Below are 18,358 nucleotides of genomic sequence, written 5' to 3' on the forward strand. Positions count from 1 at the left end.
CTAGACATGTATAATCACTATAAGTTATTTAAACTATTCATTCAATCATATTTGCATTCAATTACCTTTCCCTTGTCTCCAATTGCACTACCAGATCCTAGATCACACTGCATTGCACTCATGTTGCTTGTCCCCTACAAGAGTAAAATAAGATATACATGCAAGTTACTACATAATCTAATTAATACAAATATAAATGATGAGCATGTATGTACAATAAGATACAAACAACTAGGTGCAATAATATATGTACCGTCAAGCTATCGAGGCCAAATGAAATGGCCGACAAGGTGCCCTCCTGAATCTATCTCAACTCATCCTCGGTCATCAACTGTTAAATAGACCATGTAAATAAAAATTAGTACTTAATATTATCTAATTTATAAATATTTAATTAAAATATAACATGAACTATGAAAACACAAATCTTACCAATACATCATCAATGTATGATGACGATGCCTCCTCGCCTCTAGCATGTGAGGACTCCCCAGGGTATCCTCCAGTCTGTGTAATAACCTCTGGTGCATCATGCATCTCATGCACCTTGTAATCTGCACTGTCCACAACAGTATCAACGGGTTGTCCAACTGGACCCAAGCATACGTGCCCACACATGACACAACTATGGGGCACACATATGTGTGGAGTCAAGGATGATGTGTCACCGGCATTGGATGCACTGCTACCATCAAGAGTAGGCTGAGCTACTGATGCATCTTGAGAAACCAAAAGGCTACTCAAAGAGTGAATAGCCGATATGGTCCGTGAAGCAGCCTCACAAATGATATCAGGATGCTGAACTGCAAGTGGGGGATCAACAGGAGGAGGGGGGACATATGGGCCCTAGACTACTCTGACTATCCCAGGTCTATTTTGGGGCATACCTAAACCTACACCCTAGAAAGGTTGGATGTCAAAGTAGTTCACATGTTTGCGTAAAACAAACTCAGCATACAATTTTTTTATGAAATAGAAGGGGATATCAAGATTGTTGTTGGGTGGTTTGTCGAAAACCATCCACTAACGATCCCAAAAGTTTTTCACAATCTCATCATTTGTGCACCATTTGATAGAAAGTTTTGTTTCTTTGGGATCTACGGGCTGACCAATACGGGGATTGACAAACAATGAGGCGATTTCGGCTTTGGATATCTCATGATCTTTGATATCCTTATACGACAAGCCATCTGCATATTTTTCCTTCATAGAATCTCGTCACAAAAGGGTGGCATTGTGCTCCTCAGTCATGGTTTCCATACTTTTTATGATCGGCATGAGAGGATCAAACAATGGGTTTAGACGAGGGATCCTACAATATACTTCTGCAATCCCCCTCAATTCATTCAAATTTTGTGCAATCAAATCTTGAATTGAGGGGGGGTTTGGCAAATGAGGGTTTGGTTGTTGCAGTTGTGGTTGGTCAGTGTTTTCATTGTTATCCCCCATTTTTAACCTAATTGAATGTAAACAATTAAATTTAGTTAACAAATTTAAACAATTAGGTATTTGATTTTAAAAAAACCTAGTTTTCATGAAAAAAAACCATATTTTCAATGAAAAATCAAATAAACATTCACAAAAAATACAAAAAATGAATGAAAATGATTCAAAACGACAAAATTCTTACCTCTAAATCTATTTTTTAGCAATTTTTTGTCAAAACACTGGATATTGGATGGAGCGGATATCGGATTTTGACGAATTCGCGCAACCCGTGAGTTAAAAATGACTCACGGGACTGTCACTGTCAAAATATAAAAGTCTCAGAAAATCGGATATCCGATTTCAACACTTAAATTATTTTTAAATAATATATATAATATAATAATATATTATATAATATATTATTATATATTATAATATGTATTGTATTATATTATATATATTATAATATATAATATAATATAATATAATAGCGGATATCGGATTTTGACGAATTCGCGCGACCCGTGAGTTAAAAATGACTCACAAGACTGTCACTGTCGAAATATAAAAGTCTTAGAAAATCGGATATCCGATTTCAACACTTAAATTATTTTTAAATAACAAATATAATATAATAATATATTATATAATATATTATTATATTATATAATACGTAATGTATTATATTATATATATTATAATATTATATTATATTATATTATATTATATTATATAATATTATGTTATATTATATTATATTGTATTATATAATACGTAACATATAATATATTTTTTAAATTAAAATTACAAATAAAAATTGGATATCGGATAAAATCCGATATCTGATTTTATCGAATATCCGGTTTTATCCGATATCCGATTTGCATAGGTAATTACCAGGCCAAGGTGTACTAACACCCAAGCCAAGCAAAAAGTCAACACGGATTTTCGCATTTTTAGGCGAGTGAGGAATGCTATTTTTTTCACATCGCCACTTGTTGGCCCCCCTTGATCCTGCACTAACCCTATAGATGTGCACATTTTAATATTTAAATTTAAACGTTCATATGATGAATTATTTTTATTAGACATGGATTAATTACACAAATGAGTGTTTTCAATTACCAAGACATAGTGAATAGTCACACATTTACATATAGGAACGGTTGGCTTGCAATGCCTAGTGAAAAAGAGTTCATCATAGAAACTTGAATTTTTTAATGTAGCTTAAGGTTGACCCATGCATTGTTAAATTGAACCAATACAAAAAAAAGCATAGTTCTCAAGGCAAGGAATAAATGCATGGATAATAGTGTGATCATAGGTGCAATGCATGATTAATAATGGTGAATGATTGCAGATGGATGCAAAAAGGGATAAATTAAGGTCAAATATTTGGAAATTGTATGTCTAAATCGGATGTATAAAGGATTAAGGAAAGAGGTGAACTTAGCAAAGAATTTTTCATCAATGCTATGTAACCAAGTTAAGATACATTATCAAAATGGATCCAAAACTAATGGGAAGTTCAACATGGATATAAAACATTTATTATTTAATTTGTCCCTCACTTTAAAAGGCGTTTGAATTCTAAAATAAGCATATATATGAAAGCATATGAGATGAACAAAATAAATACTTAAGCAGCAACATGAAAATTAACGAATGAAAAAAATGACCTTCAAATAATCCTGAAAAAACTCAACAACTAAATTTTATTAGGAAGGCCTCTTTCATAAGACCCCAACCTAAACAATAAATTAGTACCACTATCATTTTACCATCTTTGCCACTATCTTAAAAGATTGTGACTTACTCTTGTTTTGTTCACAACAATATTGCTTAGGAGGTAAAATCAATTTGTTATTTTTTTAATCACAGTTTTCTTACATCTTGATAGGGGAAAGGACCGAGTAGTTGTGCACCCTAACTTTGCACTTCTCAAAATTCTACTGCAAGTCCGCTACTTATAACTAAGGTTTCAGGGCCACATCAGCATGCTTTTTGCCAAGGTGTCCAAAATAGCCCCCAATAAAAGTGAGACCAATAGGTGTGCAAAAGGACCCCAATACTTGTGCAGCTGATGTGGCATCATATGATTGGTTACTTTTCACAACAAATAGTATATTTCATTCAATTATTGTTACTTATCATACAACTATTGGTGCAATGTTGTACACAAGTTGAACATTAAATCAGGAAATATGGGGGTATTAAATCAACAACTTCTATCACAAGAATTGGAATGCGCTCAACTACTGGATTGTTTCCCCTTCCCCTAGATTATGAAGTTGGTCTAAAACATCGATACAAAATTTTTTGAATTTAAAAATCAATTATAAATAAACAAATAAACAGTTTCACACAATTAAATTCAAAAATTGCATACACTGAGTTGCAACTTTGTGTATGCTTTTACATTTTGCATACACCCAGTTGAAACTTTGTGTATGCTTTCAGGGTATGTGGAAGGAAAATCCAGTTTCGAGAACTACAATTCAATGCACTCTTTGCTAGATAAAGTATTACAGATTTTATTTATTTAAATGTACAACAGTAGCCGAAACTTTTTTTTATGGGGAAGTGCAACAACTGATATAAGATATGAGCAAAATTCCAAGTTGAATACAGTAGCAAAACGTTAAGTGGGTTGAGAGAGGCTCGAACTCTCGACCTCAGCATTACCCAATATCAGCTATGAGACCTACGCGCTAGCCCACTGTGCCACCACCCCTGTTAAGTATTAAGTGGCAATCAAAATTTTCAGTTTACAATAGAAATTGAAATGAAATTACTCCTCCACTGATGCTTGGCTTGTGTTCCCTGTCACAACCATTGAGCTTATAATCTTGAAAATAACAGAATACAAAATGGAAAAACGGAAGCCTCAGCTGATTACAACTTCGTATCAGAGCCAGGTTTCGATCCTGGGACCTGTGGGTTATGGGCCCACCACGCTTCCGCTGCGCCACTCTGATGTGTTGATATGAAGGGTTTTATTAAACTGACGGACTTCCCATGTCTGAGAGCAAGGAGTAAGTGAAGAGAGCATTGTTGCAGTGACTAATTTAGGACGATTCGTTTAGTAAAATTCTAAAAGTAAATTGAACCTTGTCTGAGCCCAGGTTTGAACTGGGGACCTTTAGTGTGTGAGACTAACGTGATAACCAACTACACCACCCAGACTATTTTATTAAATGATATGCAATATATTAGACAGAGAATCTTTGTAACATTAATAAAATCTCAACAAACATTTACAGTTAAGAGAGTATTTATGGATTCGATTGTGTGAAAGATTTTTGCATCAACGTTTCAGATCACACTCCGTGATCCATCATCAGGGTGAAGAGAGTCGGACGACCCTTCTGGATTCGATTGTGTGAAAGATTTTTGCATCAACGTTTCGGATCACACTCCGTGATCCATCATCAGGGTGAAGAGAGTCGGACGGGGTCGTCCGACTCTCTTCACCCTGATGATGGATCACGGAGTGTGATCCGTAACGTTGATGCAAAAATCTTTCACACAATCGAATCCAGAAATACTCTCTTAACTGTATGATGGATTGTGGAAATCTCTTAGAATTGAAACATTTACAGGATGCCAAAAAAAAAAAACAATGTGGCGTGCACAGGATACTTGTCTTCTCACCTACCCAATCACCTGTGAAACCCTCTAAAACGCAATCGTACATGCATTTGTAGTCCAACGGTTAGGATTCCAAGCAATAGATTTCACAAGATGCTACAACTTTATTTTGAATAAATGTCATTTCTTCACATTGAGATCGGAAGAGCAAAAAGTTTTCCGTTGCCGGGACTCGAACCCGGGTCTCTCGGGTGAGAGCCGAGTATCCTAACCAACTACACTACAACGGATTAAATGCTTACCCCCTGTCTCCATGCAGCTGCTTAACTGCATTATCTGCTTAAATTTAAGCAGTTGATGTGTCCCCATGCAAATTTTTATTTAAGAGAATTGGATAAATTGGAATCTCTCCCTATTTTAGTGGAGCAGCTACTGCTTAGAAATTAAAAATAAGCTTTGAAAAAAAGGGGGGGAGCTTTGAAAAAAAGGGGGGGCTGTAAATAAGCAGCAACTGCTTATTGAGAAAAATGATATGTGGCTCCACAAATTTCTTTCCCTCCTTTTTATTTGCCTCCAATATTTTCTCCTAAATTTACTCCAAAATTATTACATACATTTTTTCATCTAAAACTAAAATATAAGGTAATTGCTTCAAAGATAAGCAGTAAAATTAAATATCCATGGGGCCACCAGCTATATAAATTGCTCCTAAAAATGTTAAGCAGTGGCTGCTAGCAAAAATAAGCTTAGCAGCTGCATGGGGACCTGCCCTTAGTGCTGCTCCTGTTCATTCTATTGGAAACTTTTCTTAGACCAGTTTAAGATTCAATCTTATGAATGATATGCAAGTGGTTACAAGTGGTGTCATCCTTCTATCTTGGTTTTAAGAAATAAAATAGAGATATCACATAATTGTCTTGCATGTTTATTACTTATCAAGGACATGGAGCTGATTAATGTTGCACTCTTTCACTCTCATTAAAAATGTAACAGTATAATGTAACAGTTTCATATAGTGAGAGACAAGTGACAATAAAATATGCATGCATTTACCTGTCATCTACACGTCAAATTTATTCAAAATCAATTTTTTATTTATGAATATTTGTATGTCATTGTATACCTCTCGACATAATTATATCTAACAAAAAATTCAAGAATAATTTAGCAGATTGTGTCATACAAAACCCATCGTCACAGTGAATGGGCAGTTCCTAGGGCCAACTATTTATTCTAGGGAGAGTGATAGAGTGCTCATCAAACTCACCAATCATGTCAAATACAATCTCTCAATCCACTGGTATAGTCTAGTATTACTAGTATAGTCTAGTATTACTAATATTGATTCATAATTATAAAAATTTGAAATGGGTTTGAATTATGGTTGAAATTATCATTGTAGGCATGGTATATGATGACTCTGGACAAGATGGGTTGATGGGCCTTCTTATATTACTCAATGCCCCATTCAAACTGGGCAGTCTTATACTTACAACTTCACCATCACTGGGAAACAAGGGACACTCTTTTGGCATGCTCATATTCTATGGTTGTGAGCGACAGTCTATGGAGCCCTTGTTATTTTATCCAAACTAAATGTGCCTTATCCATCCCCAAACCACATAAAGAAATCACATTGATTCTAGGTTAGTGAAAGGGATATCAACCATTGAACTGTATTTGATATGATTTCATGATTAGTCATGGCATATAACACGATTACTAAGTTATGCTTCTTAGGAATGCAAGGGAGTGGTGGAATGCAAATGTGGAAGCTGTTATAAATGCAACACTTAAGTCAGGAGGAGCACCCAATGTGTCTGATACTCACACCATTAATGGAAAACCAGGTCCACTAGGCACCTTCACATGTCCTATCAAAGGTAAAACAAGCAGTCAGTCTCAAATAAATTTCTTTTCATTAGACTTCTCTGTTTCAGGGTTTGATTTCAACAACACACTTAAGTTTTGATCTATTTAGATGGTTCACATGAGTAATACTAGCATAGTCCATTTGTATAGCATATTTATTACTGTGATTTCAGATTAATGTATGGTCTTATTAGTATAATTTTAGATGAACCACCTAATCACATAAAAGATTGTGATCTCCCTTGTATTGCAGATACTTTTGTTCTTCCAGTTGAGCAGGGCAAAAAATACCTGCTGAAAATAATCAATGTTGAACTCAACGATGAGCTCTTCTTCGATGTGGCAAGTCACCATCTCAAAGTAGTTGAGGCGAATGCAGTGTACACCAAACCATTTGACAGCAAATCCGTGGTGATTGCTCCAGGACAAACGATAAACATTTTGCTCCATGCAAACAAAAAAACTAGCAGGTATTTCATCGCTGCTCGCCCCTTTATGGATGCCCCTTTTCCTGCAGACAACATAACCACCACTGCAATCTTGCAATATATCAATGCACCCAGTTCTTCTTTTTCCTCCAACATGATTGTCATGCCTCAAATCCCATCTCCCAATGATACGACATTTGCCTCCAATTTTAATAACTCCATCAAGAGCTTAAATTCTGCCCAATACCCTGCAAAAGTCCCGCAGATAGTAGACCGCAATTTGTTGTTCACAGTAGGGTTGGCATTGGACTTGTGTTCATCCTGCATAAATGACACCCGTGCATCTGCTTCAATCAACAATGTAAGCTTTGTCATGCCCACCATTGCCCTTCTGCAAGCACATTATAACAACATCAAAGGGGTTTTCACAAAAGATTTCCCAGACAACCCTCCCAATCCTTTCAATTACACAGGCATAGTGCCAAATAACCTGTTAACTTCCCAAGGAACAAGACTCACTTGTCTCTCATACAATTCAACAGTGCAATTAATTCTTTAGGACACTAGCGTCCTGATTGTGGATAACCATCGAATTCATCTCCATGGTTTCAATTTCTTCATAGTGGGTATAGGTTTTGGTAGCTACAACCCAAATAAAGACCCAACAAGCTTTAATTTAGTAGACTCATCAGAGCGTAATACAGTGGGAGTGTCAACAGGCAGGTCAACTACCATCCATTTTACAGATGACAACCTAGGTATGCACCATATTCTTTCATTTTCCCCTCACTCCTTTGTATATAGTTATGTCATCTAATTATTGAATTGAAATGCACACATGGGTGTGGTTCATGAATTACCATCTGTAAGTGCACACAACGTGGGTATTGAAGATGGCATTCTTGGTGGAGAATGAAAATGTTCCCAATCAATCCATATTGCCTCTTCCAAAAGATCTTCCAAAGTGCTAGTATTATTGGGTTTATCTCAAATTGTACTAATTTTGTCAATAGACCTGACTTATCAATGCAATTTAAGATGAGTCATAGAAGCAAGTCAAAGATGGTGTTATTTAAGTCTAGCTTATAGCAATTAATTAGCTTTACGTCTAATGTCATGAAAAAAAAAATGTCATTGTTGTTACATAAGGTAGAGTGGTGTGGAAAGCTTGGTGCATCATAGTAGTCATGCAATATATTACTTGGTCAAAATTAAGTTGTGAAATTATTTTTAACAGTTTAATTGAATAAAATCAAGAAATGTTTGAACATGTGCAAGGGCGTAGAAATATTTTGTTCAATTCTTTAGTATTTTGTAATTAGAACAACAAAGAAACCCTAAATCCTATAGATTTTTTAAAATTTTTCTTAAATCTATATGATAATCTAAAGTCATTTTGTGTTATGATGTGAACTTCTTATTTTGATTAAGGGAATTTAGTATGACAAATTGAATTAATTTTTATAGTTAGTTAATAAATTTTTATTAGTGGGACAATCTTATCATATTTCCTAACTTTCACAAACTCATGAGACTCCCAAACAAGACTTGAAATCTGCTTTGTTTTTTTTGTATAACATGAACCCACATACTATTTGTATCTATTTTTTAATTTTTTCCAAAAGATGAAATATTTAGACAACCAAAAATCTTTATGTTGTTTGCCAAACAATATGTCATTTCTAATATATTGATTAACTCTTGTGTGTACTCTTACACACATCATAAAGAAATTCATTATTAATGTATACACCTAAAAATGGTATGAATATAATTAATTAAATAAGCAATTATTTAAATAATCCCCTTTCTTAATTTAATTAAATTCATTAGGCAATTTGATTAAATTCTCCCTTTCATCTACTTATTAATAAATCTAAGGATTTATTTAATAGGTTCATTTCAATAGTCCCCTTTGATTAATTAATTCAAATTAATTAATCCTCCCCCATTTCAATCAATTCTTCTAATCCCCTAATTAATTAAAACAAATCAATTTATGAGTTGTTGAGAATTAATTAGTCTTTTCTTATTATTTGAATTTTTAAATTCAAATTACCAACATGCCTCCTAACTTCTAACCATCTAACCTAATCATCCCTCTAACCTAACCCATTCCACCTAACCTTGGGTTTAACTAACCCTATCCTATCTTGCACATTCTAACCTCCTTATCCTAACCTCCTATGGTGTGGATATTTTCTTCTTGAGACACATGGCACTTTGGCCACATGTCTCCTCTCTTGGACACTTGCCCTTTTATGAGCAAGGCTCCTTGACACTTGTCACCATAGAGATGAAAAGTGTCTCTTCCTCCAACCTCTTCTCCAGCTTCTTCCAATTTCACCCTTGATATCTTCGGACTCAATCTTGACTGTTGATTCCTGCCACCTCACCCCTAGCCTTGTAAATCCTATAAATATCCCCCATTTTGGAGCAATAAGGATCCCATCTCATTATCAATTTAGGCATTGTTACTATAGGCATATCATTTGAGCATTATTGTTAGAGTCAATTGCATTAGTTTAATTTGATCATTTTCTAGCATAATTGTTGAATCATGTAGCTTAATCAATCTCTTTTCTAGCCAAATTGCATCATCATCATAGCTTAATCATGTATATCATCTTTGCATATCATTATCATATCAAATCCTCTATCTAGGTGTACTCAAGTCACTGGGATTGCTTATCCAGATCTGAGAGCAAATTCATACTCGCATCTCTTATGAGGCGATAGGTTGTTTTGTCATGGTTCATCTTCATTTGCTTATTATTTTCTAACCATGCTTGTAATGATCTATTGAATATTTTTTGTTGCAGCTGCAGGTATCACACTTCACAGGCACGACAATTAAAAATCCAAAACCTAAAAGGAAATAAGACAAATCAAAAGAAATCCTAAACTAATTTAGAGGGGGAGTAATGTCCAAATTTTAGATCTTTACAATTGCAAAAAAGAGAAACACATATAAAGCGTACATAGAATTATACAACATAAGTATTTATGGAGAAAACCCCTTTTGAGAGAAAAACACAACACTTTAAACGATTGTATTATGAACAACAAATGTTACAACATAAACTCAAGGAATATTCCCTAGAAAATATCAGTAACATACGAATATACTGTATCTGGGTCAACCCCCTAGTTTTGGCTGCTTTTAATATAAAAAACATACAACTCTAGATTTATTCCAATAACATATCAAAACTTGCAAATTAGTTGTCAAAACCTCCATCCCGAACATCTAATAATAGGAGAGACAATACATGGCACCATAAAATAGTAGTTACTAAACCATGAGTTGAAACCACCTCAAAGGCGGCACTCAAATCCATGGTTAGAAATCCAATCATGAGTCCATACATTAGAAATAACATATTCCTTCCATTTGCCATTAAATTGTCATAACGTTCTGACAAATTTGAACATTCTAGTTTGGCTCCATTATCTCCATCCAAATATGGTCTTATTTTACACCATTCACACTTTCCTATATATTCACTATTATTGGTTCATTTATTGTACTCACATGGGATCACAAACATATGGATACATTTGATCTACACCTTGAGATTTGTACCTCCTTATACTAGGTGAATTCCACCATACATGTGACTAATTTTAAGGGGCTCAAAATTTACCCTTAGATTCTAAAATATTAAATTAAAATCATAAAGTTTTACCTTTTTTTCTATTAATCGTTATGAACCAATTATACTTATTTGTTTTCAATTTATTGTTATGTCATGGTATTTTCAGAGAGCCGTTAAAATTTCAATTTAGAGCTTAAAATGAACACATGTATACCAAATTTAAAATTTATATGTAGACTATTTGAGAGGAAAGAACAACATGAGTTTGATGGGTACCTATCAAACAAATTTGCAAAAGTTGAAGATTTCTTATAATTCCTTGCATCTTGTAGAACCTTTGCTAATATGTAGCGTGTGGTCCGAGAAAAATAGTCCATTCATGATATGTTTTATCTCATTAAAGGTTTCATTTAAGGAATTGCAATGGCATTCTCTCTTTACCATGCTCCATGTTAAAGAAAACAATGATCCATGTTAAAGAAGGAAGATTATAGTCGTCATGAACAACTTGCATTTGTTTGACAAGAACATAAGCATGTTATTTTATTCGAAGAAGCATGTCCATGGAATATATGGAATTTTCTAAAATTAAGAACTTGCATGTTGTAGATGATTGTACATCTGAAGGTGACATGTAACTAGAGAATATTGGACCATTCTCCTTACTAAAGTGGTCACAATTTGTATGTCCTATGTACCCTAGAAGATATATAGCATGGGAAAATATTGGTGACATGCAATTGGAGAATATTGTACTAGATGCTTCAATTTATGGGAAAACGAGTTAAAAAATCTATCCCAAGTCAAAGAGATGCTCATAGCATGAATTCAATTTATGGGACAATTTATAAATGAGTTAAAAAATATAACCCAAGTCGAAGAGATGCTCATAGCACGAGTAAATATGATAGTTCAAGTAACCCATGTTCATGGAGGACAATACAAATATAGTGATCACACAATTAGTTTCCCACAAGATATCAAAACAATAGCAAAATATCTCCCACATAGAATTACAAACTTAGATGTCCTAATAGTTTCAAGAATCCATACACAAGGGAACCATTATGATTGCTATGTGAGTAGAGGTCGTATATGGGCTGCATTACAATATTAGATCAAATATAACTCATACTACATTATAAAGTGTGACGCGCATGTGACTTCAATTTCAGTATTTCATCAACAACTAAATTATAGTGTTTACTTTACAAGAAAGTATATTCAAATAATTTTTTAATTTAAAAAAAAAATTACAAACATAAAATACACAAAAAAATATACATTGTATTAGTTTGTAAATCATTTCAAAATTCAAAACATATGTTTCACTTTCTATTGATTCAATTTTAAAAGTTGAATCAACATTGGCCATTTCCTTTATAAAAGTGTGAAGCAACTTTGTGCTTTTACCCATTAATGTTGAACATGAATAAATGTCAGCAACAAACATTGAATGTATGAATATTGAAGATCAACTTGAAAATGGAATAGCATACTCATCATAATTTATGGCTAAATTATCAAATGCGCACCATGAGCTAGAAATCATCAAAGAAACCTTGCAAATTATAGATGAAGATGACACACTTATTCAGTGGCCACAACTTCACTCTTCGTCAATAAATGAATACAATACTAAGGGCCTTCTAGAAATGGATTTTCCTACACTCTTCCCAAACGCTATTGCATTGCAATTGCAACCTCGATATAGACAAGTTGAGATGCAAGAGTATGTGTTACACTTGATGAGGTTTCATGATAATAGATTTGGAAGCCATCCAAGATTCTGATATTTCATATTGAATCTTATGATGAGACATCAAAGCCAAGGACTTTCATCTATTTATGTCAAGAAAAATGCAAAGGATTGCATACCAACCACCATCGATAGTCTTCACCTCCATATACAATAAATGCCCAACACTCAACTAGGTGAAGAATTTTAGCATTTTGGATCTTCCTTAAGAGGGATATGCTCATATTGGAACAAGTGTCACAATGAACTTTCAAATATGATCAATTAAATAGGATCCCCTACTCTCTTCTTCATATTAGATGTTGTAGATACTAAATGGCCAGATTTATAACAATTTCAAATGGCATCCCATCTAAACTGCAAACTAACAAAGATCACACAAACAACATTGTTAATAAACCACATACCATTGTTGGCATTTATTACATTAACAATCTTTTGTTATGCATGGTTATGTCACGGGTTGATGCGGTTTTACAATTCCTTCAGTTATAACCGCATCAAATACTGCATCCAATATTTGTATTAATTCTCCTCACATTTTCAAGTTATACATTAGAACATTTGCATTACACTTTGTCTCAACCACATCCCTATATTTGCATCAAGGATTCACAATCTTTCATGAAGAAGTAATGGAGAAGCTCCTTTATGTAATAGATTATTGGTAAAGATATGAATGGCAACATCAAGGATCTGCACATATACATGGATTCATTTGGCTTGACAACGCACCAGACATGGACAAACTTGACTACGAATACCATGTTGTTGTAGAAACAACAAAGTCATTATTTTACAAATACGTAAGTGCATGGAATCCTTGTACCCATCAGATAGAAACAACACACGACACTTATCTTTGCAAGAAGATCCTTGCTTGCTAAATACAACTGAGATCTTCTCTACAACTACACTTATTGACTATGAAGATTTAATCAATTGTGTTCAAAGGAACACATAATGTACTAAAGCAACATGCCTACACAAGCGAGGTCAACTTTTAGTGTTTCGTTACAAAGCTCATCGGACCAAATGTGTTATAGCTCTTCCTTGTCATGTGATGAAACTAGAAAGAAAACATATGCCCTTGCATGAAATGGTGATAGCTTGAATATACACAACCCAAAAATCATTTCAATATGGAGAGCTGATATGGAATGTCAACCAGTTGCATAAAAAGCACTCGTTCTTAAATATATTATGAAATATGCATCCAAAGAAGAAAGAAAATCAGAGTCATGTATTGATATGCTAACATGAATATGTAAAAATAAAGCAAAATAAGACCAAACAATAGTATAATATCGCAAATTTATGGCTAATATCATTGTAGACCGTGATATTGGTGCACAAGAGACATTTTTTATGCTACAAAAGTTACCGCTTGTTGTTTGCAACTGCTAAAATATGACACTAAATGTTGGAAGGAAAGTATTCTACCAAATCAAAAGAAAACCAAATGAAAATACATTACAATTGAGCTATCTACACTCCTACATACAATGCCTTGTTGACATGAAAACAATAACATTGATTGAATCTGCCAGATTTGTCTCATTTTCTTCCACTCGCAAAGGGTGAAAATGGAAAGATAGGAAAGAAAAGGCAATTGTCAATGTCTTTCCTTGATTTATGCTATTTTGAATGAGGATTCTATACAATTTGAAACATTTTGCTAGAGTGAGCTAATTCTATACAAGCATTTCCGTAATATTTCTATAGATATAGGTCTCACCAAAGATGACATTGTTGTGGATTGGAAGCAAATGAATGTAAATAAATACTGTGTGTGGCATGTTGATCGCATAGTTGATATAGAGGATAACCATGAACAAGACGAGGATATTAACAATGAGAAAGATATAAGAAATACAATATAAATGAATGAATGAGAGTTTCTATCTCACATTTACATGAGACTGCACAAAACATTTTCACAAGCACAAACAAGATGTCCCAACAAGATGAACTCTCAACATTATAGTTCAGTGATTCACTATATCCACTATCTTCCAAAAAGGAACTAGCACTCACCATTATTAAAGAACATTATAATGATAATTCTTTCAAGCAACCATTGCACATGATTATACAAGAAATAACATGGACATGAAAACCTACCTAATACATTGCATTAGACATGCACTTTGGGGTTTAGCATTAAAAAAGTGTAACCTTCTCCTTGTTGTATGTCAGGAATCCTATAAAAGTACAAAACCCATTCGACGCTATAGAATTGTGTTCAATTGTTTTGGCCTCTATTGCTATTTGATCTTTTGTTGTAAAAAATCCTCAACACTTTTGATTATTACGAATTTGTTTCTCTTTGTTAGCTATAATTGGTCAAAATATAATCTAATTTAATAGCTTTAAGTAAGTTGAAAGACATTTCAAGCAACCATGAAAATTCCTCAATTGTCCTTAGGATCTTTGATACTGATGTAATGCTCTGGAATGTAATGATGGGATAAACTACTATGAGATGGCTTTTAAAGTTAATTAGGGTCTTCCTTTTATTAATAAAATACTTCGACATTTCAAATTCATACTAGTTTCTCATATTACCAATAGTATATTCTCTCACTTATAATTCCTTTGTTTAATATAGACTATGTATCTTTAACATGAGACCAACCATGCATTTATGATATAAGTCCACTATCTTATTATTTCAATATGTAGGAAGAAAAATTGAACAAGTAAAAACTCTTTCTACATTCATTTCATACAAGAAAACGGAATCATTAACGATAATTTCTACAAATTCAAAATTTACAAATCTTTCCTTCACCTAACTATAAATAAATGTGTAGTACGAATATTTTTCAAATGTTAAGAGAATATTGTTTGTATTTTAAAGTTTTAATACAACACTATATAGACAATAAAGAATATATACCTCCATATCATGTTAATTTCGTATACCATTCTATTGGTGCAACCCTTGAACCCTTCTAGTATGTAGATGCTTTGAGAGGAAAGAACAACATGAGTTTGATGGGTACCTATCAAACAAATCTTGCACCACTCCTTGAGCAACCACATCATTTTGGCATCTCTATCAATCAATTTCAATGAAGATACTTTATGTTGATAAGACTATGAGACATATTATTTACTTGATTTCTCTTTTACTTAAAACGAGATTATATTTGATTTACAATTAGATAATTCAATATTGTTAATTTTATTTTAAATCTTACATAAATAGAAGAAAGTGATATTCTTTATATTTTGTTTCTCCATCTTGCTGAGCTTCTTTTGATTTCTTAAAAATTAAGACAAACAACTTCTAACACATTAATTTTTGGTCTCCACTAAAGACTTGCTCTTAAGTTTAGTCCCATTTCTAAAGTAGAAAAATTGTTTCAAAATTAATTGAAATCTTCCTTGAAAAATAACAATTCCTATTATTTAAATCTATGAAATTTAAGCAAATGAAAAATGCAGAAAACTAAAAATGGGGTGAGAGAGGCTCGAACTCTCGACCTCAGGATTACTCAATAGCAGCTATGAGACCTACGCGCTAGCCAACTGCGCCACCACCCCTGTTGAGTTTCAGGTGGTGATCAACAATTTCACTTTGTATTATATGGATAGAAGTTGAACTGAAATTAGTCATCCACTGATGCTTAAGCTTATACTTGTCTTATGTTCCCTGTCACAACTATTGAAATGTCTTGAAAATAACGGAATACAAAATGGATAGTGGAAGCCTCAGCTGATACCAGTTTTATATCAGAGCCAGGTTTCGATCCTGGGACCTGTGGGTTATGGGCCCACCACGCTTCCGCTGCGCCACTCTGATGAGTTAAGATTGATTGCTCATTAGACTAGTCAACTCTCTATGAGAGAAGTGAAGAGAGCACCATTCCAGTGACCAATTTAGGACGATTAGTTTAGTGAAATACGAAAAAGGGACCTTTAGGGCAGGTCCTCATGCTGCTGCTTAGCTTATTTTGGCTAGCAGCTCCTGCTCAAATTTTTTAGCAGCAATTTGTGGAGCTGGTGGCCTCATGAAAGTTGAATTTTGCTGCTTATAAAAACAAGCAGTTATTTTAAATTCTATTTTTAATATAATCTTTAATAATAATAAATTTTCACCTAAATTTTAGAGAAAAAATTAGAAACATAAAAAAAGGGAAAAAACATTGTGGAGCCACTTGTCATTTTTCTCAATAAGCAGTTGCTGCTTATTTTCAGCCCCCCCTTTTTTTCAAAGCTTATTTTTAAGTTTTAACCAGTGGCTGCTACACGAAAATAGGAAAAGATTCTAATTCATCCTTTCCTCTTAATTAAAAATTTCCATGGGAACACTCCAATTGCTTAATTTTAAGCAGCAGCATGGGGACATGGGGTTAGTGTGTGAGAGTAACGTGATAACCAACTAGACCACCAAGACGATTTCATCGATACAATATGCAATATACTATACGCAGAATCTTTGTAACATGGATAATATCTCAACAAACATTTACAGGATGCAAATAAAATCAATCTGCCGTCCTCAGGAATCTGTGCGGTTAGGCTCCAACGCCCACTATAGTTGTCTTTTAACTCACTTAAAGATTTATAGTATTATTACATATCACATTTCAAATGCGTTTGTAGTCCAACGGTTAGGATAATTGCCTTCCAAGCAATAGACCCGGGTTCGACTCCCGGCAGACGCACTGAGCTTTATGATTGGGGTATAATCATGTCAATTCCTACCTGCGATTTGACTTCCAAAGAGGAAAGCCCCTATAAAACCCAACGCCATTTTCTCTCTTTTGTGTGTATAGGATTTCAAATTTAGCAAATTTGGATTAAAGATTTGTGAATAACAAAATAAGACAAACAGATTCTAACTTTGAAGAAGCAGATAACCCTAGTCAATGTGGCTTAGTCACAACTGGTGCCCAACCGCATAGATCGAGGCTTTCAGGCTCTAAATCCAAACATGGGTTCCTTTCTGAGTACCATTCATAGATTTGTCTTCAAAATTTTCATATTTGTTATGTAGCTTATTATTCATTTTGATTATTATCAAAAAAAAATTATGCATCTTTATAACTAGTTCTTGCATTTTTTCATTTTATCTTATCCAGTCATATGAAATCACAAATGAAAAACACTCAATCATAGTATCCCTCTCTCCTAAGGGTTTAAAGTTTGTCCTATTGATCATTCTCTAATATATGTTGATGTGAATGGGTTTGATTCCTTGTTTGCATGTTTAGACTAGTGAACTCCATTCCACCTACATTATATTTTGGTGAACCTCGCACTTCTTACGTTTTGCATAGTTTTGATTTGGATTTTTTAGATCTCATCTTTCATTATGGATTTCAAAAAAAATGATTGGTTTCCACTTTCACATATGGTTACATTGTTCATTAGTTATATTTATCAAAATCATGTGTTTAATGGTGGCTTCTTTTACTTCATGTTCCTTGCATTGCTCCATTGCATCATAAGGGTTTCAAAGATGTTTTCTACATTCACTTCATTTCTCAAAGCTTTCATACATATTTCATGTTGCTATATGATGATATTTTTAAATATGTTCATTGAATGCTTAGATTTCATTGAAGATTTAGTGGATGTTCCAAGTGGTACCTTTGATAATCCTCCTAGGGGTGATGTTGAAATAAATAATGCTTGTACCTCTCCTAGAGTATCTTTATCATAAGGAA

The 18,358-nt window shown here is 33.8% G+C and overlaps 6 non-coding genes and 1 pseudogene across 6 annotated transcripts; 2 read left to right on the plus strand and 5 right to left on the minus strand.

The window, feature by feature from the left end:
• Positions 1-4,298: 4,298 nt before the first annotated feature.
• On the plus strand, positions 4,299-8,290 carry LOC131055748 (laccase-11-like; annotated as a pseudogene).
• On the minus strand, positions 4,335-4,406 carry TRNAM-CAU (transfer RNA methionine (anticodon CAU)). Its single transcript has one exon. It is a non-coding gene; the product is annotated as a tRNA-Met (tRNA).
• Positions 4,541-4,614, minus strand: TRNAV-CAC (transfer RNA valine (anticodon CAC)). Its single transcript has one exon. It is a non-coding gene; the product is annotated as a tRNA-Val (tRNA).
• Positions 5,237-5,309, minus strand: TRNAE-CUC (transfer RNA glutamic acid (anticodon CUC)). The gene has a single exon. It is a non-coding gene; the product is annotated as a tRNA-Glu (tRNA).
• A 7,851-nt stretch (positions 8,291-16,141) lies between the features above and the next one.
• Positions 16,142-16,229, minus strand: TRNAM-CAU (transfer RNA methionine (anticodon CAU)). Its single transcript is given in 2 exon segments — positions 16,142-16,177; positions 16,192-16,229. It is a non-coding gene; the product is annotated as a tRNA-Met (tRNA).
• A 187-nt stretch (positions 16,230-16,416) lies between these two features.
• Positions 16,417-16,488, minus strand: TRNAM-CAU (transfer RNA methionine (anticodon CAU)). Its single transcript has one exon. It is a non-coding gene; the product is annotated as a tRNA-Met (tRNA).
• A 793-nt stretch (positions 16,489-17,281) lies between these two features.
• TRNAG-UCC (transfer RNA glycine (anticodon UCC)) lies at positions 17,282-17,353 on the plus strand. Its single transcript has one exon. It is a non-coding gene; the product is annotated as a tRNA-Gly (tRNA).
• The last annotated feature ends 1,005 nt before the right edge of the window (positions 17,354-18,358 follow it).

This window comes from Cryptomeria japonica, chromosome 4 (genome assembly GCF_030272615.1).
Source record: "Cryptomeria japonica chromosome 4, Sugi_1.0, whole genome shotgun sequence".
Taxonomy (NCBI): domain Eukaryota; kingdom Viridiplantae; phylum Streptophyta; class Pinopsida; order Cupressales; family Cupressaceae; genus Cryptomeria; species Cryptomeria japonica.